Source organism: Eurosta solidaginis, chromosome 2 (assembly GCF_040869045.1).
Source record: "Eurosta solidaginis isolate ZX-2024a chromosome 2, ASM4086904v1, whole genome shotgun sequence".
NCBI lineage: Eukaryota > Metazoa > Arthropoda > Insecta > Diptera > Tephritidae > Eurosta > Eurosta solidaginis.
In genome coordinates this window covers 39,725,822-39,750,096 of record NC_090320.1, presented here as the reverse complement: position 1 = coordinate 39,750,096, position 24,275 = coordinate 39,725,822, and the positions used below count along the sequence as shown (strand labels likewise).

General features: G+C 35.4%; 1 protein-coding gene across 4 annotated transcripts in view; it reads left to right on the top strand.

Moving 5' to 3' along the window:
* Positions 1-698: 698 nt before the first annotated feature.
* Positions 699-24,275, top strand: part of GABA-B-R1 (gamma-aminobutyric acid type B receptor subunit 1) — a 724,819-nt gene continuing 701,242 nt past the window's right edge. The window contains exons 1-2 of one of the 4 annotated variants that reach the window (XM_067765072.1): positions 699-1,399; positions 22,865-24,092. The gene's annotated coding sequence lies outside the window, so the exon portion shown is untranslated. Of the gene's footprint in view, positions 1,631-22,532; positions 24,093-24,275 lie in introns of those variants that run through there. The other 3 variants (XM_067765071.1, XM_067765070.1, XM_067765076.1) reach the window with 3 other exon arrangements.

Here is a 24,275-nt window from a genome sequence, read left to right as displayed (position 1 = left end):
TATATATTCCTACTCCCTTGCAAAATCTCCACACGACAACCCTAGCTGCACACACGTTGTCTGCACCAGTCAATGAAATTGGAACTTTGGAACAATCACACCTGCTGGAAAGGCGCCTGAATATGGAACTTTGGAAATGTGTGAATTGTATGAGCGAGCGTTTGTGTAACAAATATATGTCGGTATGTGTTGAGAACAAGTGAGTGCAAGAGAATGTGAGTAGATATGTATATAACACAAATGTACACCAACACAAAACGAGCTAACTGAGCTTTTTCGAACAACTTTACGTCACAGCTGACTTAGTCGGCTGCAAAAATATTCGATAACGAGAGCTACACTCATCGGCTCTGGGAAAAGCGAAGTAAAGGCGGAAGGATACACGAGAGCGCTTTGGCAGTGATAGCAGCGACGTAGGTAACAACGACGGAAACACTGATAACGTTTGTTGCAATCATTTGGTTGGGCTTATTGAAACCAGCTGTATTTGTGTTTGTATGTGCGCGCCTTTATTAAATGCCAATGTAAGCTCGAACTTTGCAGCCGTAGTTAGCGTTGACGTTGCAGCAGGTGTGCGCGTAGCGTATGCGGCAGCGTTGAGTTTGTGGGCGATGCTTTCGAATTTGTGATTTACTTTGCTGGGTAGTAAAGGAATCTCTTCGATGTCGAACGTCAGTTATGAAGTTCCAGTCGTCGAGATAAGTTGGAACGCGAAATTTATGCGCGCGTATTTTTTTTAGTGTCACACATTTTAGTGAAGCATAAAAATACAAAGTTATTGAAGAGAAATTGAAAAAGTGTTTATTAATCTTGATAAAATTTAGGAATTCACAAAGAAATATGCAAGTGCAATGTGAAAATGTCAAAAATTGGGCGTAACTGAAAGCGAGTGCGTGTAGAGATATGAAAAAAGCAAAATAAAAAATACAAAATCGTGAATGTTGTGCAAAAACGTCAATTCTAGTCCAGCCCAGCAGCTGAAACACGAAGTGAATTCGCAGTGTTGTTCTCGATAGTCTAAAGTAGCTGCCAAAGGCATGATAAAAAATTCGTGGTGTAAAACGGAATAAATAAGGACAAAATCTCGCACAAAGAAAAAAAATTTCCGTAAAAGTTAATCGCACATTAAAGCAGCAGGTTGCGTGCAGCTATATCACTGCGCGTCCCCTTTAAAAAGGCTAACGCCCCGGTCGCCACCCTCAATTACGCCCGTCGCAGTTTACGTGTTCATGTCGCGTCTCGCTCGCCTGCTGATTTAAAGAACGTGCGTTAGTATTGCGCCTTGAAATATACTTATAATTGTATGTGTGTAAGCGCGTACGCTGTAAATGTGCAAGTGTGTGCATGCAGCGCCACAACTGTTTGGACAGTTCAGCTGTTATAATCAGGCAAAGCGGCGGTATGTTGTTGGTGCTTATGTGTTTTTTATTTAAATTACAAATCAATTACAACAACAAAAACAACAAAAACTATTTAGCATATTTCAGTTAACACAAAATATAAAGACAAAAAAAAATTGCAAATACAACACAACCATAGCGGAAGTTTGTGAGCATAGACGAGTGCTGGGTGCCCTTTGCTGTTGTGCCGACATCATGGCAGGCCACCTTCACTCTCGTTTATTAAAAGGGTAAAATTTTGTATGCCTCCATGGCTGTGATTTACTGCCGGCGCCTCCAGCACAGTTAAGTGCGCGTTTTCACTAAATAATTTAAAACTGGAAAAATTTAATGAAATTGGGTTTGCGCTTGCAGGTGTCTGGGGCGTTGTTTTTTGCTCGTCTTGATTGAAGCTGCACTGCAAAGGTTAATTCCATGATGAAAAATAGAAAATGGATCTGATTGTTTAATTTCGAAAATTAGGTGCCCCAAGCTCCTCCACACATTTACTTACGGAAAATTCTAAACGAAGCGCCAATTAAAATCCTGAGTTCAGTTGTGGTGCGATCGAGAGTAGTCTGGGAGTAGCTGACCTCACTTGCGATTACGTCGAACTACTTTAAAACGAGCACTGCTACCCAAAGAAGAAAAATACGAATAGGAGGGAAGACCCCAGCGGGTTAGGGGGTTAGAATATACCCGCAGTAGGCATACCTGTCGTAAGAGGTGACTAATAAAGTACCAGATTCAAGTGGTTGTGTAGCGCAACCCATGCGAATCCTGTTTCATTAACAGCCGCGGCTCTGTCGACCCCGAACTCCTCATGGATCTAAGGGGTGGGAGGGCGTTATGACCTAGAAGGTCGCATGTGGTCATAACAAATCGTTCCCGAGATGATCGCGCTTGGTACCGGAACGTACCGGATCTGCATCCGGCGAAGGACCATCAAAACCGCTAACATATCAGCGATATCCCGGCAACAGTCACGCCTATCTCTTAGCCCACATGGTTACAACTAAACCGGATGTATGTAGATTGGGGTTTTGATAGGTCACTGTCCAAAGGTAGTCCATATACATATTTACTTAATTGGAGTTTAATGGTTTGAACGGTTCTGGCCTTCCAACTGCTACAACTGTGTATCGCCACATCCTAGATATAGGTGCGATCACTCACAAATTGACATCGATAGCCTCTAACGGAAGTCCAAGAAAACTTGCGATTCCCATAGGGTTTAAGCAAAGAAGCATGGGTACTATGGTTGGTGTCATTTGGAGATACATTACATGCAGAACATACATACATATATTGTGTATGCCGGCGTTGATTCTGAATACAAAAGAGTTTAACCTATTAGGAACACGCCTTTTCTCTAAAGCGAGTTACGAATATTGGGCGCTGAGAATGGGGCTTGCCGGGCATTTATAAGAACAAGATCTTGCCGTATCTTGGTGCATGAGGCTGAGGCCTAGTCTGCCTCAAGCGGCAGTCAACTTATATCCCTAGGAGACGGAGACTCATCAATATCAATCAGTTGTATGTTAGGATGCCCAGCCTTCTGAGCACTAAACAAAAACTGTTTGTTCAGCATTTCGTTTCTTTATGGTGTTATGGCGACTTACGAAGACATACCGTGGCAGTTCTGTGCCCGGTGTTTTGGCTGGCCTGCAGTTTCCTACAGTGAGTTTTTTTGAATCTCGCTGACCAAATGGGAGACCCTAAATGTTATTAGTACTCAGATAAATTGCGGATTAAACCAAAACCCCCACCATAAGACAGTACTCGTTGGGTTAGACCTGTCAAAAGCTTCTGATACAGTGAACCATGGCACGTTACTGCAAGACCTGGAAGGGTCCCCCTTCACCCAAGTCTTAAAAGGTGGACCGCAGATAATCTGTATGGTCGGCAAACATCGGTGCAATTCAGGAACGCAACATCCAAACCAAGAAGAATTAAACAAGGGGTGTCACAGGGTGGTGTCCTATCCCCACTTTTGTTTAACTTCTACACATCAAAGCTACCTTCACCACCAGAAGGGGTCACTATCGTTTCCTACACCGATGACTGTACAATAATTGGCACAGGCCCAAGCCCAGGCTCACAGATTGATGAGCTTTGGAACAAAATAAACAGCTATCTCCCTGATCTCTCCAGTTTAAATAGATTGCGTTCAACCTTTTGATATTAGGTGGAAGATTATAAATTTTCAGGTCATGCAGTTGTTGTTCTTGTTCCCAGCCCATAGATCCATGAGGAACTTGGGGTCGCCAGAGTCTCGGCTGGTAACGAAGCAGGATTCCTTTCGGGTAGGTGAGGTTGACAATTGGGTTGGAGAAGCTATACATTGCACTAGCATCCCTTGAAAGGGTTGCGCTACTCAAACCCTTGAATCAATTTGGTAACCCGCTGGGGTAGCAGTCACGTGCTGTGATTAACTGTGCCAAAAGTTGTTGGCAAGTCTACCGCTACAAGTGATATCCTATTGTGGGGTTTTTGGTTCAATCCGCAATTTATTTGAGTGTTAATGGCATTTAGCGCGGTGCCGGTCCATTGTAAGCTGGTTTTCCAGGCTCATGTATCGGTATTACCATCCGCATTTTCAATTTTAGCGTAAGTGACTTGTCGAGCATCATCATTTGCCGAAAGAGAACTTTCCTTTTCAATTGCCTACTTAATCCAAGGTTGCATTTGTTAGCGAAAGTGATTCTTCGTTGGAGTTCTAGGCTGGCGTCGTTCTGTTCACGAACAACAATACTTGGCTATCGGTTGTGTTTCTTTTCCACCCCAACCGGAAAAGGTTCGGTCTTACATGAGCAATATATTCAAATATTCGGCTATTCTCTTTTAAGGGTAGGAACGTTTAAGGTATTTTCGATCTTGGGAATAAAAAGTATTGGATAAATGGTCTTTTATTTCCCTGAGTTCCCACTTAAATATGCTAAAAAGGCTGAACGATATTTATAGCCTCTAAACTGGTCAAGGATCATTTAAGATTATTTTTAAAATCCACATATGGGCGTTATTTCAGGACTTTTGTCATATTATACAGCCTTTGCTCAAAACCACAGAACGGCAAATCCGAATTTAACAATCTAATAGATTTCATTCCCTCCACCATCCTCAAAATTCCGCTTTCACTACCTTTCCACTCTCCTACCTGTCTACCCCCCTTTTGAATTTTATTTGTATACCTTTCCCTTAGCCATTTCTTTTCTCTCTGGCTTTTGCTTTTCCACTCACCATTAATTTTCATTGCTATATCGGTTTCTTTTTCTCCTTTCCTTTTTATTCTCTTCTTATTGTTTTTTCCCCGCTCGTTCCTCTCTCTCTCTCACCAACTATCCACTATCCCATTTCTTATTCATTAATCTCTCGCTGTTGTATTTCGTCTTTTCCCTTTCGCTTTATTTTTCACTCCTCATCTGCACATTTCTCTACCACATCCTCCCTAGGTCATCTGCCATCTCCTCTCTATTTCCTTCTCTTACTACCTTCCATCCTTTATTCATTTCCATTTTTTTTCCATCTACCCAATATAGGATCATTACATCAAGTATATTTTTTACAAGCTCTTCTGGAAGGGGCGTGGCACTCTCAACTTTCCCGGGCTTCAATGAAACTTTATATCAAAATATTTATCCCATATTTTGGCCAAATACAGGCCTTACACAATAGCGTATTTACGCTTTGCTCTTCTCCCTCCTCCTCTGATCTAGTAGACTTAAAGTTATAACGAATTAAAGAAATAGCTTGCATAGGGGGTGGCACCACCCACATTAATCCTTAACTAGGATTAGAAGTATCTAGTGGTCTAAGTTGGTCCAAATTGCATGTGCTTACCAAATTTGATTACTATCATTTGCGCAGGTGCGGAGAACACATCTGCAGTGGAAAGCATTGGTGAACCACCTCTGAAGTTTCTAGGTTTAAAGAGGTTTGAACCCTTTTTGACTTGAAAATTTTAAGTATTTGATTAACAGTTTTACAAATTCATTTTAAAAGACGCAACCAATTGCAGCCTTATAAAATAGCCAAATTGTGCATTAGCTAATAAGTGCAAATGCGCTATAAAATTATTTATATACAGTAGCGAACAAATAAAATAGCAGTGGCACTTTTTCTCTTCCAAATTTTGTCAATTAAGTTCTATTTTTTATTTTAGATATTTAAGGAATTGAATTTCGTTACTAAAAGTAACCAAACCAGTCTCGAAAAATTTTTCGAAAAAATTCGAAAATTCTTAAAAATTTTACGAAAGTTAAGAACTTTTTATTTTACGTTCTGTACTTTTTTTTGAGTATGCAATTTTGAAGCCCAATCAATTTTAGTCTAACAGTTAACAAATTTTAGGCCTCTTAAAATTTGCATTGATTTAAAAAATTTTGTTTCCATATAAAAAAAAATGTTTCAAGCTTTTTATGGAGAAAAACCTAAAAAAAAAAATTGTCAAAAATCAGTAGTGTTGCGCCTATACTTGTTGTCAAAACACTGTACTTTAATGTTATTTCTTTTGAACAAATATGTTAAGAGTTAAAAAAAAATATATTGAAAATATTTCTTGGATATTAAAAAAGTCGACTTTGTTCAGAAAATGTTCGTTTGTGTGAATTTAATTTCTTAAAGTTTTTTTAAGTGAATCCTTTTAAGGCACATAAGACCTATAACGTGTACCTTATCAGACTAAAATTGATGAGGTTATAAACTGCAAAACCAAAAAATTTCAGAAAATTTCTAATAAAAAACCGGGAATTTTTGAAAAATTTTCATGAATTTTTGAACTGTTTTTGAAAGACGATTTGGAGTTGGGGTGCGTGGTTTTATTCTAAAAAATTAGAAGTAGTAAAATAAGAATTTAATTGAAAAAATTTGATAAAAATTGTCACTGCTATTTTTCTGCCCGCTGCTGCATTTGTTAACACATACCAATCACAACGACTGATATTTATTATTATTATGAACTTATTTGCATCATTAGTAAATCCTTTTAGTACTCGTACTCATAATGATAGCATTGAACTATTTTTTCTTTCACCTCTTTTTTGCGCTCTATGCCATACTAACATCTTCTCAGAAAATTCACTGCCAACGGGCGACACGCATCAAGGAGAGTTAAGCATAAAGAAAATGACCATCTTCTTTACGCTTGACATTTTCCACACGAACCAAACGTCAATTGCTTTCCAAGAAGTGCGTGATTTTTATAAACGTTTTTTTTTTAATTCTCTATGCTTTTTAATTCTTCGACTTATTGCCACAGCTCTTTTTTCGCTTTATACACAAAGTATGTCATCGTTACTGCTTTTGCAGTTTTCTTTTTGTTATTGTTGTTAGCTGAAAAACGGCCGGATGCTGGCATTTATTATTATTACCATGAGCAAAATTCATCTTTGCTTGGTCGCTCTGCTGCTGTTGTTGCTACATATGCTGCCAACTCAGTCGCAGCTGGTGATATTGTAGCTTTGGCCTCTTTCTACTAGCAAACACTTGCTTTCATTATTTTATATACAAACACCTTTTATTACACAGCTGTTGTTATTGTTGTTGGCTCTATTATAATTTTCGTATTCATTGTACACAGTTTGTTGATGCTGTGTAGCTTTTGCTATTGCTCTTACCCTTGTTGTTGTTGTTGTGTTTGTTGTTTTTGTGCGTATACGCATAACATCCTGTTAGCCTTGACAACCACTCACACACACACGTACACAACGTAAATACCCTTATTTAGCTCGTTAGTTGCGCCAACAACAAAAAACAAGTAAAGGTGTCTAAGTTCGGGTGTAACCGAACATTATATACTCAGCGTGAGCTTCAATTGTACATTTCATTTCAGATAAATTACTTTTCTACATAACACGTTTAAAAAAATGTCTCCCCATTTCCTCTTACAATAAAACTTGATAAGTGAAATATCATTGATTCAAAAGAATTTTCTGCTAAGTTATAGCTTATTATTCTAGTCTACGACCCTTTTAAACTTGTTTTATATCTAAGTTGCCGTAGTCTTTAACCGATCCCGTCCATTTTTACTACAAATATTTCTGCTTAAGGAAAATATGTGTACACAATTTCATTACGATATGTTAATTTTTCTTCGAGTTATGGCTTCCGAAACAGAAATTTGCTTAGTCATAAATTTTTAAGATTTGAAGTTTTTCCTATTTATTTGTTATAAATCCACTTTGGAAATGAAATACCATTGATATAAAGCTCTGTTTTGCAAAGATATAGCTTATTTTATTCGTCCACGACCCTTTTAAAAATCTTTTATATAGAAGTGGGCGTGGTCCTTTACCGATTTCGTAAATTTTTCTTCAAATCATTCCTTATAGTAAAGGCAACCTCCCTGCCGAATTTTTTTAACAATAGGTTTAACGATTTATGATTAATAATATTTGTAAAATTGATTTTATCATAAGTGGGCGGTACCACGCCCATTTTGAAAAATTTTCCAAATTTTTATCAAGAGTCTCAATATCAGTTCACACGTCAAATTTCAACATTTCAAGGTGTATTGTTTTCTAAATAATCAGGTTTTTTCTGTTTTCCAAAATTTTATATATATAAAAAGTGGGCGCGGTTATCATCCGATTTCGCTCATTTTCAATACCAATCTATCCTGGGTCCAGATATGCTAGTGTACCAAATTTGGTGAAGATATCTCAATATTTACTCAAGTTATCGTGCTAACGAACGGACGGACGGACGGATATGGCTCAATCAAAGTTTTTTTTTCGATACTGATGATTTTGATGTATGGAAGTCTATATCTATCTCGATTACTTTATACCTGTACAACCAATCGTTATCTAATCAAAGTTAATATACTCTGTGTGCAAAGCACGCTGAGTATAAAAAAGGGAAAGTATCTGCTTTTAATGAGCGCAGCTGTGATATGTTGGGTGTGTGAGTGTGCGTAGCTTTAAGTGTGGGTGATGGCGCAGGTGGCGCGCAAAAGTGGGGTTTTAGGCGCTGTCATGAAATGGAGAATATGCTGGACATTTTTCTTTCATTATATTGTATACTGGATGATTTATACAACTTACATTATTTTCTAAGCAAATTTCTATACATTTTTGTGACGGTTTTTTTATTTAATCAGCATTTTTTTAAGAATAATGGAATTAAATGGAAACTTCTTTACATTTTCTAGAAGTAGCCTTTCAGGTGCATATGATGTTTGGCAGTTGACACCTGTCAGACGCTATCAATTGTGTGCTGTTGAATAGAAAATGTTACACAAAAATATTACAATATAATAAAAAATAATAAATTAAAAAGCCTTAAGACAGTTTTCAGGCGTTCGGGTTATGGTAGGAGTAACGTTATACATTTCTGTTTGTTAAAATCTACACAGCTGCTTCCATTTCATGCTTTTTTTTTGCTCAGTTTTTAATTTCCTATCATCTATGTTATCGTTGCGTACTTTTGTGCGCAATACTCAATGGGATTTCCTTTGCAGTTTTTATGCATTGATTATAATCTTTTAACTTGAATGATATTTTTGTTAATGTGAACAAGTGTTTCCTTATACTTTAGATATTTATTTGAAATATGTAAAATGTTATCTATCATATATTTAATATCAATTATATTTAATCTAAAGGAGGTGAGGTGCGATAACTTTTATGTTGAAAATTTTCCTTGTTATTTCGACGTAGCACTTTATTGAAAGATTTCTGTTAATTTCAGTACAAGCGTTGCCACTTAGCGACTGACAGTAAAATGAAATTACCTTTCAAGAAACTCTTAAAAAATGCCGTATAAAAGTTCTTTTTAAATATGCAAAGGTAAAAAGCAAGCAGCTCATATGCGCCTTAAAGTATGCAATATTTAGCTAAAGGCCCTCCGTATTACCCGAAAGTACTCTTTAAATATGCAAAAGTAAAAAGCAAGCAGCTCATATGAGCCTTAAATTATGCAATATTTAGCTAAAGGTTCTCCGTATTACCAGAAAGTTCTGTTTAAATATGCAAAAGTAAAATGCAAGCAGCTCATATGAGCCTTAAATTATGCAATATTTAGCTAAAGGCCCTCCGTATTACCAGAAAGTTCTCTTTAAATATGCAAAAGTAAAAAGCAAGCAGCTCATATGAGCCTTAAATTATGCAATATTTAGCTAAAGGCCCCCCGTATTACCAGAAGTGATCGATTCTGACAGTGTTACAAGCTGTAAAGGTTGCTTGGTATTCTTTTGGAAGTTTTTAAATCGAGTTTCACCGCTAGTAATTTTTATCGTTGTTGTATTACCGGTATATATTATATCTTACGATCTTGGTAACTTAATGTTGAGTAGTTTTGGGCGCATATTTTTTCGCTAAAACTACAATACATACCGTTTTTAGATGTTAAGACTACCATTTCGCTCTAGATGAGTTTGATTAAGTACGATATAACCAAAGGATTTATAATTACCAAGCAGACTACAGCTAATAATAATATCCCATAAGACTTCCATCTTCCTGCTGTCGGAAGATCTTGTGGTAAAACCCATTACTGGTTGATTGATATGTGCTTAAAGCTTTAGAAGCATTTCTCGTGAGGGTTTCAACATTAAGTAGTTTGTCTAGGATTTTGGTCTCCAAAAATTGAAAGTGATTGCATTTTTGCATACGCAATGAGAGCACAATTGCGCTTTGAAATGCAGACCCCACGTTTAGACAAACGTTTTTTTGTAGATCCAAATATATTAAGAGATAAACTTGATCATTTCTCTTATCTCATTTTGTTTTACCTGATGAGCGCAAAATTTATATTTCTTCAAATTTCGTAAGATAGATATAGATAAAACCAGGGGCTGAAACTGTTATTCCTTTTATAATATAAGTCCTTGCAAAAATATTAATTTTGGACTTCAAATATATTTATCAAGATAAACATTATTTTCGGATTTTTATTTTTTGAGTCCGATAGAACCAGTTAAACTCAGACTTTTAAAAATAAAAGTCCGGAAATAAAAGTTAAATCCGGACTTTTATTTTTTAAGTCCAAAATAAAAGTCCCGCTTCATAGCTAAGAAACGGCTAATCCGAAATAAAAAAAATTTCGAGTTTAACTAGTTCTTTCGGACTCAAAAAATAATAATACAGATTTTACTTTTATATGTGGACTTTTATGGAAAAAGTTTGAAAAATAAAAAGGATGCATGATTCTACATGATATTGCTATAGAAATACCTGGGAACTCAAACAGTTTCACCTGGGACAATTTTTTGACTAGGACTTTTTCGACTCCAAAAAATAAAAACTAATTATTTTCCATCCCTGGATAAAACAATTTATATTGCTTCCTTTAAGTTACCTTTAAACTCCGATATGCTCGCCTGCTGAGTGAACAGGTCGCCAGATACTGTCCTATTCCCTTGTACCAGCTGAATATAAAAATAACAAGCGCATTAGAATGCGCATAAAAAGTGTCCTGTGGTCACTTCCGCGATAGTGTGCCAGCTGACCATAAAATTCTTAGGAGTTTCGTGATAGACGGAGCCTTCGATATCACTTCCCTCAGTGTACTTGATAGTAAAAAAATGCATTAGTCTATAGATAGATGCTCTATTTCTGAAAAGGATAAACGAAACCTCAAATGTAGATAAGTCAAGCTTAGAGGACCTGCTAACAAGATCATTAAATACTAAGAGAGATTCAAAGCAGAGTAGAATTTAGCTTTACAACTGTAAAAAGTTGCCAAGATGTATTTTGAAAGAAAATTTTAAGGGTTTGGTTTTCGTCGAATGCAGGTGACAGTTTCTGGATTAGCGTACCAAGAGCGATGTTGCAACGTCACTGTACTTAGACCGAACAACCAAAACTATAAATCCGCTTCTGTGCAGAAAGCTGCACAGTACATCCATCTCGACTGCGGTGTTATTGCGAGGATAAGAGGCAACATCTCGCGGTTTCTTGAAGCTGAAGTATAGACAGATATACTACATGAAGATGAAAAACATATTTAATTTCCTATGGACGCCCAGCATGGATGCTGTAAAAGGGAAGAGAAGGAAGCTTTGAAGAGCGTGTGTATCTATTGGCACTACCCAAGTGAGTGCATTCTTAACTCTTGTCTGGATCAACGACAAATGAGAAGCACCTACAAATTACAAACTACATGAGGCTTTCGTTTAGTAATGCCGAGCTATTGGTCATGACCAAATTCCTGATAAGCGTAGGATTAGAATGGTCTGAGGTTGACTTTACGAAGCTTCATCAAGAAAATTCGTGCATTATTGCAAGTCTGATGTATGTATGCTACAATGTCAGGATATGCGTCTAGAGGCCCTTCCCAAGTAGGTCTCCTCTGAACCCTACCACGGATCGTTGTGTTGTCAAGTTTTTGTCAATGATGATGACATTTTGATTTTCGATAACGGATTAATCCCACGTAGCGTTACAACGCTTTGTGATATAGCCTTGAATCAAATTGCGAACTAATCCAGCAGTAGATAGCTATATACTGAAATCAAAAAAATCAGGCGAATACGCCTGAGTGTGCCTCTCTGTCTTGAGCAGGTGCAATCACGCCAGTCTAGCCCAATTCATTCTTCTTTTTAAACCTAATTTAATTTGTAATTTATTTAATAATTTGAAAAAATTACAAATGTACGTATTTTTAGTATTAAGATAATTATGAATGTGTAGGTTAAGAAATTACCTATAAAAGAGAAAGAACTTCTTTAATAAAAGAATCATTATCAGACTTCCAAAGGCATAAGTTCTTTTTTATTTAAACATAATATTTCACTTTATATTTCATTGTATGTTTTAATACCATTGTTGTTATTTTTAAATTTGCCGGCAATAGCATTGACACCTTCATCTACTACATTTATCCCATGAGCTTATTTAAGCTTATATGAGCACGCAATGTAAACAACGTCCAAATCAATTGGGAAAATTTTGAAAGAAAAATGCAAAATCTAACAAGAAAAACTTTGAAAAACTTAAATTGCTTAAATTAGCACCATTCAAAAAAGTTTAGCATTAACAGCAGACGCATAAAGACGGAATAATGTAATCTTAACTTTTTACGTAGCATACATTTAGGCGCTTAGTACTTAAGTACATTCGTACGATTTAAGGCATTAAGACCTGGTTTTCACTATAAGTTGAACTCAGTTTGTCAGTTAAACTACGCTTAAACTTATTTTGCAGTTTTTCAGTCTACTTTAACTAAAGTTTAAGCTGAGCTTAATAGGCCGATCTGACAGAGTTAAACTCTAGTTAACCTATCGGTGATTTGCGTTCGTTCGAAATGGCGCCGAATATACCAAACAAGCATTTGGGCTTGAGTACCATAAGAGCTCATGTTGAGAACTAGGCATACTTCTAAAATATCAAGAGTTGTGACGAAACAGTGGCTCAACTTGAGAATTATAGTGTACTCAGCAAAAGCGAGAATTTTTTATAAAGCGAAAAATGCTATTACTTAAGTTGAAAACACGATAGTTCCCAACTTGTGGTTCTTTGACTGGACTCAAGTGTAAGATTCCAATACTCCAGTATTTTTACGAAAATAAAACAAAATATACATACATAATTTTTTTTTGAATAAATTACGCTTCATTACTGCTATCATTCAGGTGTTTATTTCTCACAATAAATAGCTGTTGGCTTTGGTGGCACTACCTTGGAGATTTTTTTCAAATTCACCTCAACTCGATATCCAATGTATGATATCAACTGGAGAACCGTGTTGAATATTCATTTGAGAACTGTACATTTCTCAAAATTTCTCAAAGGTTGGATAGTGATTACAGAACGACGTTGGATATCAACTTCAGAACTACCTGATTTAAGAATAACTAGATAAAGATGATGGATATCACCTCCGGAACTAAATATATATTTCGCTGGAGAAATATCTTTTAAACGTTTGTTGGGTATGCAAAATCCGGCTGTTGTCGTACCTACAAATTAACTAGTTAATAAAAAATTAATGTTGCCGTCCAAAAAAGCCTACCCTAAAGACGGCTTTAAACTGTGACTGAAAAATTGCTCAGTATTTTAACTGGATTTTAAATTTGTATAGAGTTTAAGCAAACTTAGCTTAAGCTTAGCTTAACCAACTACTGAAAACCGGGCCTAAGTAGACGCATATTTCATGCTTTGCGTATGAATTTATGCTTTTTGTCAATATTTTTTATTTTCTGTTTTATATCTCGCATATTTTTTTAGAGGCCGGCATAAATTTAATATTTTTTCTTTGTACTATACCGAATTTCTTTTGAGTGTTTACTCTCCAAGTATCATATCATAGAATGTGTCTTATCACATGCTAACATTTGTAGTGTTTTCTCTACTTTGGCGTATTTCACGATTTGTTGTTTAGTTTGTTCTATTTTTTTCTCTTCCAGTTTTGTTGTTGTTTGCTTCAACCTAGACAACCACAAATGAAATGGAGCTTCATACTCTCCGCTTTCCTTCGCTCACTTCCCTCTCATATCTGCTAGGACATTCAGTGACTATCTAATGGACTTATCAAAAATATGAAACTATTTTAAAGCTTTTGCTGCATGCTGTTAATAAAAATATTTAGAATCTTTTTCTTAAGTTTGGAATTTTAGAATATCTACTGGTCAGTTAGCAAAAGTAAACAGACTGAGACAACTAAGCTGCTTTTAACAAATAACTTTGTTTATCATGGCTTATTTCTTATATGCTTGTATGGAATACAGTGAAGCCTCCTTAAATAAGTTCATTCAACGTTGATGCTCCGTTTGCTGAGTTGAAATATAGCCGAAGCTCGAAGTTTGAAGGGCAGATGAAAAAGGAGTTACATTTCTTTTTATCTGCAAGATGACATCTGGAATATAATTGAATAACTGTCTCATCTCTCGAATCTTAAGAGTTGTCCGAGGCTGTAAGATGACCACAGAATTGTAGAAACTCTGCGCAACTGCTACTGTTACCATCTGTTCCTAACCTTGTAAGCTCAGTGTTAAGGGATAAGACCATCGATAGCTTAAAGGTCACTCCTCTCCCATATCGTTTCACTCTTAAGATACCACTATATCTAAACTAAACAAACGCATTGTTGACTCCTCACGTACGAAATCACGTCTTATAATTTCTTAAGAGGCTCAGTGTTATCGTTGGACACGAGAGAGGGTACAACCGGTTTGCTATCTTAATTAATTGCACACTCCGTAGTTCGTAATATTGTATAAGCCTGTCCGATGGCGAAGATTTCGTATTGAAAACTGCTTCTTGAAGCCGAGTATTGATTAGATATAGAAGTGCCCAAAGGTAATACAATTCATAGGTCTTTTTGAATCAATTCGCCCTAAGTGAGCTAACCAGCTTCTCAAACAGCTCTAAAGACATACCTCTGAGGTGTTAGGAAGACAGTAATTCTCCATACCATGAGAGGTTGGAAACGAAAGAGAGAGAGATTTGGATGGGATACTCAGTATGTGACAGATAGTGTCAGAGGTTACTTCTACTACAGTTTAGTAGATGATAGCATGAGAAACACAGAAAAAGAAGGATGGCGAGGATCGAAGTAGCTGTCGGAAATTTTCAGGCAGACAGAAGCTGGACAACATCATAAAAGCAGAATTGTAGATCTGAGATAACAACGGTTAAGCGGCGGCTGAACGGTAGTATAAACTGGCGGATAAGATTCAGTTAGTGACCTGTAAGAGGTACTTAGCAATGTGACGAATTGCAGCGGTGGAGCGACGGAGCGCATACCAAATGGGTTTTTTGCTTGTGGGTGCTTCTTTTGGAGAGTTAGTAATGCAAAGAAAACAGAAAGGCTTGTAAGCATCGGCTTGAAGTCGCCCATCTAGTATTCACACAGAAGTGTAAGGTGTGTGGTGACATTCCAGTTCTACATTAGCATAGGATGATATGTGGGAAAGCGTGCTCAAAAGGCACCGCCACAACGCAACTGCAGAGTTGGTTCATAACTGCAGTCAGAGCTGAGGTGAAAGGAAGCATGAAATTCTGAGCACCTCAGCACCAATTGCCCGAGCGACAGACCGAGAGTATTGTGCATATTAAGTGGTATTTGTTTCAATTAGTCGTCGATAACAATTAGATAACATGCCGATAGCAAAATCGATAACTGTTCGATAACAAATCGATGATACGCCGATAAATAATTGGTAGTACTCCGATAACATTATTTTGCTCTGTAATATCTTCATTTCTTGAAAATATCCAATGTTTCATGTTAGTGATTAACTGAAAGCGCATATTGAGTAGTTCACTTAAGTGAAAGCTTAAGTTAATATCATACAGTTACGGCTCAATACCTACGCATGAACTTACTAGGTATCTCTGTATCTAAACAAGAACCAGTTTTGAAAGGGTCCACGCATATCGCGTTCCGCCTAGTAGCCGCTTTTAATACGCAAACACACATTAACATAAACAGTTACCTGCCAGCGCTGCCAACTAGAATGCAAACAACCCAAATTTCATTTTTAGAAATTTAAGTTTTTTTGGAAAAGCTATTTTGTTTAGCTGTAACTTATGGTAATACTATTCCTTATCGAGAAAATTTCCACTTCTCCTTGCTTCCACTATTTTCTTCTTTTAAATGTATCCTTATGCCTCTATTTTTTCTTTTAACTTTATACTTTCCACTCCCCACCATCTTACTTACCTCCTCCCACTCCACTCCGTCTCACTCTTCCTTCCCTCCACCTTTTGGACTTTCCTGTCCCCTACCCCTGCCTTTACCTTTCCCTCTCCCCGTCTCTGTCACTATCCCTTCGCAATCTCATTTTCTCTTCAACTCTCTTTTCACTTCTCGGTCAATAACTACTTGATTAACTCCTCTCCCTCACTAACCGTAAATGTATTTTTGTAAAATAGTCACACGCTCTTCCCGATAATAATTTAGAAAAGCACATCCTAAAGAATATTTTAACCACCAGGTCGGTTTTGGTTTATTTCCCGGAAAAAATGATTGCCAAATAATAATATGCCCATCACCTTCCACAAAGTATAATCAACAACTTGACGAAGTTTTATTGAAAAATAAATACTTGTATCAATTTGGAGCGTGTATATGCTATTTTCAGACTTCAATTAAGATAATCGACACGGTGGATCGGCTGTTTTGAACGAAGGTAGTTAGGGCTTTTAATTTTATATATATAAATAATATTATACCTCCATTTTGTATAAATATTACATATTTTTAAATTACAAATCGTAAATTGGTAATTTGAAAACCTAGAATTTCTGGTACGCCCATATATTTTTCGTGTGGCTACCCTTACAATCGTATGCAGGTTTCGTATGTACGTTAGCCCAAAAATATGCCTCGATTGCATGATTCCTGCTATTTTGTGCGCTATTAATTTTTAGCGTAGGCCGATTTTATAGCCCGTGCTATTTCCGCTTTATTAATATGTGTATATGTACATATGTACTGTGTAAATATATATATCATTATTAACATCTACATTTGTATATACAAGTGTGTGTTTATTCTTGTTATTTATGTGGTTAGCCTCACATTTTTTATGATCGCTTTGTTGGGTTAAAATGGGTAAATGGCCTAACAAGCTGTTTAATGCGACTATTTCGAGGCAAGCGCACATTTACAAACTGAGCATTGACATTCGTAAAACATAAAAATGATTTGCTTATTTATTTTATTTAAACATTTATTCATATTTATATGCCTATTGGCGATATTTATTGAATATCGCTTTATCGTGTATTGGCATGCTTTTTGACCTTGCTGCGTTGTGGCAAAGGCTTCTGAGAAATGTTTTTAATGAAAATCTGATTACATGCAAATTTACGTGTGTATGTAAATAAAAATTTATTTGCAGCTTTAAAGCTCATTTATGTGAAATATTTCATATTAATAGTTTGCTTGGCTTGGGCTGTTTATTGGCATTAAATAAATTGCATTCAAATGTATGACATATTTTTTCTCATTTAATACTTCGTTGAAAGAGAGAATTGCTTATGATAAGCCTAGAAGTATGCAACATGTAGTTATAATATTCGAAGCAGTTCATGGTCAAAACTACTTTTCGGGTTATGTGCAAAAATAGAACGCCTGAAATTATTCTCTATAGTTCAATAAATTCCACAGGTTTATCTATAAATGCCCTGAAAAATTTTTTATGCGCACTTTGAACTGATGGAAATGTCATTGGACATTTTATAGTTTTAGGCATAGCCAAATAGCACATTACATAGGCTTAGCATTGCTGCATAATTTAAGGCACAATCGTTGATATTTTAGTGATTAAAGAAAAAATAAATCTTATTGGTTTGACGGTGAACGCAAAGTTATCTTAAAATATTATTTTAAACGAAGCTCCATTAGCGATGGTGTGATAACTAACACATATTTTAAATCTGTCCACAGGTACATGCGAAATTTCTTATTGTGAAACATAAAATTAAAGTGGTAAAATTACTCAACCTGTATAAAACCACAAGTAGGCATTTGACACATCCAACACTCACACACACACACACTTTTGAGGCGCGAGGAGATTAAGACGAGCTTCTCTATTCAAATTCACGTCGTGCTATTTTTTTAATTTTTTCCTACGGATTGGCAGGATGGGACCTATCTATTTTATGCCGACTCTAAACGGCATCAGCAAGGCAGTTTAATTTTCACTGAGCAGTTTTTCATGGTAGCTATTGACACAAAGTGTTTGTAAACCACTGCCGAATAGCGACTCCGCTTAGAAAAACTTTTTTTGATTGAAACAACTTTTTTTCTACGTTTTCGATGTCTCTTTGCCACTCAGAACCTTCTGTGTGGTAGGCAGATCATGCTTCCACCACTTCACGTCGGCCGCATGGCCAACACTCGCTTCGTATTGATCATTTGGTTCCCTCGGTTCTCCTATAACAGCATATTGAGAAGTTTCAATAGTATAGCCCTCACTGTAACCCATGTCAAATTACGCCTAAACTGCCACTACGTGACAGAAACCAATAAAATATGTCACAATTTCATTGAAGTGAGACGATAGCGTGCAAGCGCTTCTACCTCGCAGCCACTTTAAAGGTTTGCCCACTTAAACTTTCAGTTTGAACTTTGTGATCACAAGTAAAGTTTACCCTAGTATTACGTAGCCTAGTAGCGTTTTAGGAATAATTTTATGTAGGGCCATACTATTGGCGCATTACCTTACATATGTAGTTATAGTTCTGAGGGGCGCCGAGGCTTGGCTTGACATGGTAACTTAGCCTTGATATGATACGATCTGCTCTGAACGAAACGCCATCAATTAACGACGAACAGTTGCTGAAAAAGTCGAATTTTTCTGTGGAATATTAAATTTTCAAAAGAAAAAATCCTTTTTTTCATCGCTCCATGGCTTTCTTCCATGTAGAGACCGGCTGCCATACAGTTACGTATTCAGTGAATGTTTTTTAATGTATTTACTAGATAAGAGAATGCAGAATTTTCTTGAATTGCAAAGAGTCTGCTTGAGCTCATGGGTCAAATGTTATATCAACGGCTTACCAAATCCCCAAGTATATAACACATGCATTGGGCAAATTGGGAAACCATTTCATTCCGAAACTGCAAAACCAATCTTAAAATTTGATAAGTATTCACTACGATTTTTCTTCTAACACAAGAACGCCTAAGAGTATGTTGAAAAATTTATGTTTTTCTTGAAAACTTAATTGTTTCTATATTTTTTTCGTCAATTGTGCTGAATTACAATTCATTAGGCAGCAAATCTCTCATTCAAACCCACAAATCGCTATATAAGGGTATAAAGTGATTTTCAAGTAATAGTTCTTCTCTCTTTGTTATCCTTCTATAGGAAGTTGTTTTACATTAACAGTGCATTAAAGATAATAAGTGAAGAGTAAGAGTAAACTTTTCAAATCAACCAATAAATTGAAGTTGTGACGTTTCTGGAATATCTTTAAAATGATACAAAGAGATTTACTTCTTTCAGGGCTAACTTTTATTTACAGTACAACTTTTCGGAAAAGTGGCTTAGATCATCGATATTAAACGAACTACTCTGAAAGTGGCTTCCAATGAACTTCTACAAACGAGTTTTTAAGCTTGGATGCTACACTTAAACATATTTAATTAGAACCGAATTGAGAAATGTTTCAAAAAGTCGAAGCCGAGATCAATGAAATATTAATAAAAAACTTGTTTAGCGCACAAATTCAAACCATAATGTGCAACATTAAAAACAAACTAGCAAAATTGCCATATTAATTTAATTTAATACAGCAAACAATAAAAAGCTCTTCATATGCGCCTAAAAGTAGATTATATTTTAACAAAGCAATGAATTGTTTACAACGGTTGTGCAACAATTTCCATCATTAAAATGCAACAATAGCAATGAAGTCGGCAAACAAAAGAAATGATATTAACAACAACACTACCAACAATATCAAAATTAATGTAAATAGTATTAGCAACAACAATAACAATGTTTAGTAGCACTATGAAAACGACATTTTAGTTGTAATTTGCTCGAGCACAAAAACAGTATAAATAAACAAATTGCATACAAAAGCAACAATTTAATGAACATTAAATTCAGTGTTTACAAATACTACCATCAACTAGATATTTGTGCGTACGTACTTTGCTTGTGTGTGAGCATATACTTCTGTGAATATTATAAATACATGTCGACTTGTATGCATATATGTTTGCGTTTATGGCAAGCGATTTTGCAATTATAATCTGTTATATTGACTGATTGATTAGCCAAGTAATAAAAATAGTTTCGAGAATGAACTCGTGCATATACGAACATATATATATGTATGTACATATGTGTGTATATAGAACGGTCGACTGACATATGCGCGTAGAAAAATTATTGTGTCAGTATACCATTTTTTTGTATCAGGAAACACTAAACAATGCAGAATTGAGATTGTGGAGGAAATTAAGAGTTGACATTATTTAAGTGTACTAAATTAGTTCATAGCTAATGGAACAACGAACTCGAAATAACTCACAAAATTTAAATTGAAAATCTTTCTATCGGTCGCTTCATATAGGGAAGAGGTTTTTTTTTTTGAGTTTCTTATTCGGCGATAAATATGTGTAAATTCCTTTGCATCACAACCCTTATAGACACGACTTCAATAACACAGGGTATTCCTAATTATATATTGTACTATAAATAGAATTTTGCATATTTTTAGGCACCTTAATATTTTAGCATATAAATACCAAGAGAAATGTTCCGCATTGTACCTAACTGTGGATCAGCTTAAAAGTATGTGAAAATATAAAACAAAAATTAAACGTAGCCACCTGGAACCCTAAGGTTCTGGGTTTAAGCCCCGGGAATAGGAATATCAAATATTTAGTTTATTTAGTAAAACAAAAAATTATTAGCGGGGTCACCCTAAGGCAGTGGTTTGGAAAGCACTACCAGTATATTTCCCATGGAAAGCTTCACCTTTATTTATCTGCTTGCAGAATCTCTTCAGAGTTGGCATATAATTCGGAGTTGGAATGTAGCGCATATAGTTCTCCTCCCGCCAATTTTTGGGAAGCATCCAAAAGTAGTACGACGTTAATTTTAAGGGAACTTGGCCTTTATACATTTTTTTAATGAAGTGAAAAGCACATGTTGAAAATTTTTTAGTAGAAAATGTTTGAAATCTCATTCCTTTCCTTAGTCCTGTCTAGATATACCCTATTATAGAATACACTGCCAGGGGCTCCAGTATGGTAAACATATCTTTGCCTCTTTGACGAAAATCATCCATATATTTTGTAAAAGGTCTGACTACATTATTCTATGTGCCCTGTCCAGTTTTGAGAGATAAAACTATATACAGCTGATATAATGAGCATGTCAAGGTTCCCTAGATTATTCTAAAGGCTAACTTACGTTGTTTGTTTTGTAAGGCTCATCATCCTAAAAACGAAAATCTTACTAAGTTCGTCAAAATCTAGCGACATTTTCTGTCCGGCTTGTTAGCTATTTCCTTCAAATACAGGTCTAGAACTATAACATAGACCGCCATTTTTTAGACCAAGTCTATACTGAAGGTTTTCGGTACATTGAGTTTCGGTTTTCTAAAGTCAGAGCACAATCTCTTACAGTTTATGACTAGCAATTCGCAAGTTTTTTAGGGAATTGGAATTATGCAAATGGGAGAGGTAGACGCTGTTAGGTTACAAGCCATCTAGAGGACTTCAAAATAGATTAAGAAACACCGCATGGGCTATTTTCCTTGCATTTACAAGTACTACAGTCTTATCTAATTTAGAGCCCGTACAAAGAATTCTAAGTAGAGTTTTATGCATTAGGCAGTGTGACCGATCTACACACAAGTACACAATAAAGCTGCTTTAAAGGCGATAACATCTGAAATTCGTTTGAAATGTCGAATAGACTTGGTATTCTAATAGCATCTCAGTATTCATCTTTGCATGTTCTCTGTATCCAAGTGAAAAAGATCGTTGATGAAATTTTTCGAAAATATTTCGAAATTGATAAAGCCGAGGTTGATTATTTTGTAGCATTGCCGTTGTATGAGATTGCGAGGATTTCGGAGAAGATACTGTTGGAAACACGTACTTGTCGCGTTCTACCTATAGTCATTTTTATGAAAGAAAATAAAGAAATGCCATCTCCAACCCCAACGAAATGGGGGAATTGGCTAATTCTAAGCGGCAATGTTCGATTAAACATGCTGGCTTCTCTTTTCATAAAATGTTAGCCAACGCAAAAAACCAATTAAGTTTTCATTGGAATTATTTTAAGCCCCCTCTTTTCTCATCGTGAGAGGTTAAGTAACTTGTTTGCAATATGCATATATTGTATATACCTCCACACGACTTTTTCTACAATATTTCACTACATAATAGAGTTTACCATTTCTCGAACTCCCTCGAGAAGAGATTTCTTGCGATTCTCGCCTTCTCGCGAGATTCTCGCTTGAGTTCGAGAAGAAATCGTAAGCTCTACTACATAATCCCGAGAAAATCTTTGCAATATTTTTGCTATATGCCATGTAGCGCTTTTTGTTTAACCTTCGTCTGCTCCCTGCCTCTGCACTTATTATCGACTCTCTTTCTTGCTAACTCCCTTAAATCAGGTTGATTTACAAATTTGAATTGGTACTGTCTGTAAAGTTGCAACGAATTGTCCCTGAGTCAGTAAAACAATCAGTCTGCCCAATACAAAGTCTATATATGACCTACATATGTTCTTTTCTCAGCCCATACGATTTTGGGCTTTAGAGCCTAAACTTTAATAGTTACATAATAATATATAATAGTTATATACACATACAGTTTTATGATTACTCCATCCATTCGATGTATTTTTTAATAACAATATGTTACAGTTAATTAAATAACTTATGTTTAATGGCTTAGTTTTGTACACGAAAAATTTATTTATTTATTTAAAAGTATTAAAAATAATTATGTTCGATGAATACGGTAAATTTAATGCGATAAACCCAAATAGTTAAAAACATAATTTTCCGAATAATTAAACACGTATACACAAATTGCAAATAAATTCTAACATATTCAAGGAAAAAACAAAAAAAATAATTAATGGAAAAAAGTATATGAAAACAAAATCATAATAAAGAAGTGCACTAACAGCACACTAAATTTGAGTGAACAAAAGTAAGTGGAAAAAATTGAAATCTAACATACGCATAGCAAATAATCATATAATATTACAATAATGTGTAAAATATTGTTAAGAAGTGTTGGAAAATGTTGACAAAAACTTAAATTAGATTATCTACAATTATCAGCAAAAATTTAAAGCAAAAATTAACAAAGTAGTGTAATAAAAAATAAAAGAAAATAGCTTGACTGACGCTTAGCTGTCTAGCCATATGTGGTTTGTGCTCTCATCTGTTGAAAAAAAAGTGTTACAAAATGAAAGTTTGTTATACTGCATAAAAACAATAAAGTCTATAGATATGTGCTTTGTGAAGAAGAGACGCAACCACAAAGGTTGTCTGGCAGTTAGCAAGCCTGTAGTTAAACAAAAAAAATTCCTCACCTCCCACAGCCTGGTGATGAATGCTGTATAAATATAAAGTTTTTTTTTGATGAGAATTGTTGCTAATGGAATAAAGGGTGTAGTGCTTTAAAGCGAAATTTGTGTAGAAAACGCCACAAAATTCTAAAGATAACGCACACCAATGTATTATGAGATAAAGTTGCAAGAAAACAAGGAAATATGTAAATTAACTAACAAAAACAAAAAAAAATTGGATAAAAAATTTAAAAATATTAAACACTGCTGAGTGATAATAAAACGAACGTAAAAAAATCATAAAGTAACCAAAATTTATAAAAATGTTTATTTAAAAAGTAAAACTATAAAAAACACATCAAACTCAAAACATAAACCCTAAAAGTATGCAACTCTCAGGCGTATTCCAATACATTCCGCAGCGCCTAAAATCGTCTAACCATTGCCTTCATTTTGGTTCGATTAAAAGTTTATGCATCAAAAAACGAACTTCCGCCGCCAATAGCTGCCTTTTCTGTGAAAATAACAACAACAAAAAATAAATAATAAAAGTCAATATTTCACTTACGCTATTTAACCGTTACAAATAGAAGTACATAAATAGCAAAGGTGAAAAGAAAAAATAATAATAAGAAAGAGAAAACTAATGGAGAAATAAAAAGAAGGAAGTAGAAAAAAATCTAAGCAAAATAAGAAATACAAGCAAAATCAACAAAAAAAATTTTACAACTAAAAGTTTCAGCATACGTTCCAACGTTTTACTCAAAGTAAGTATAATTTCTTTCAAATTAATATGCATATCAAAATATAGGCATATAAGGATGGAAAAGTTATCAATTTATTAATGAAGAAAAAAATGGTCATAGAAATCCATGCCTGCGAACTTTTTTATAAAAAATTATAGAAATTAATTTAAACATCACACTATCTTCACTGTAAAAAAACAATGT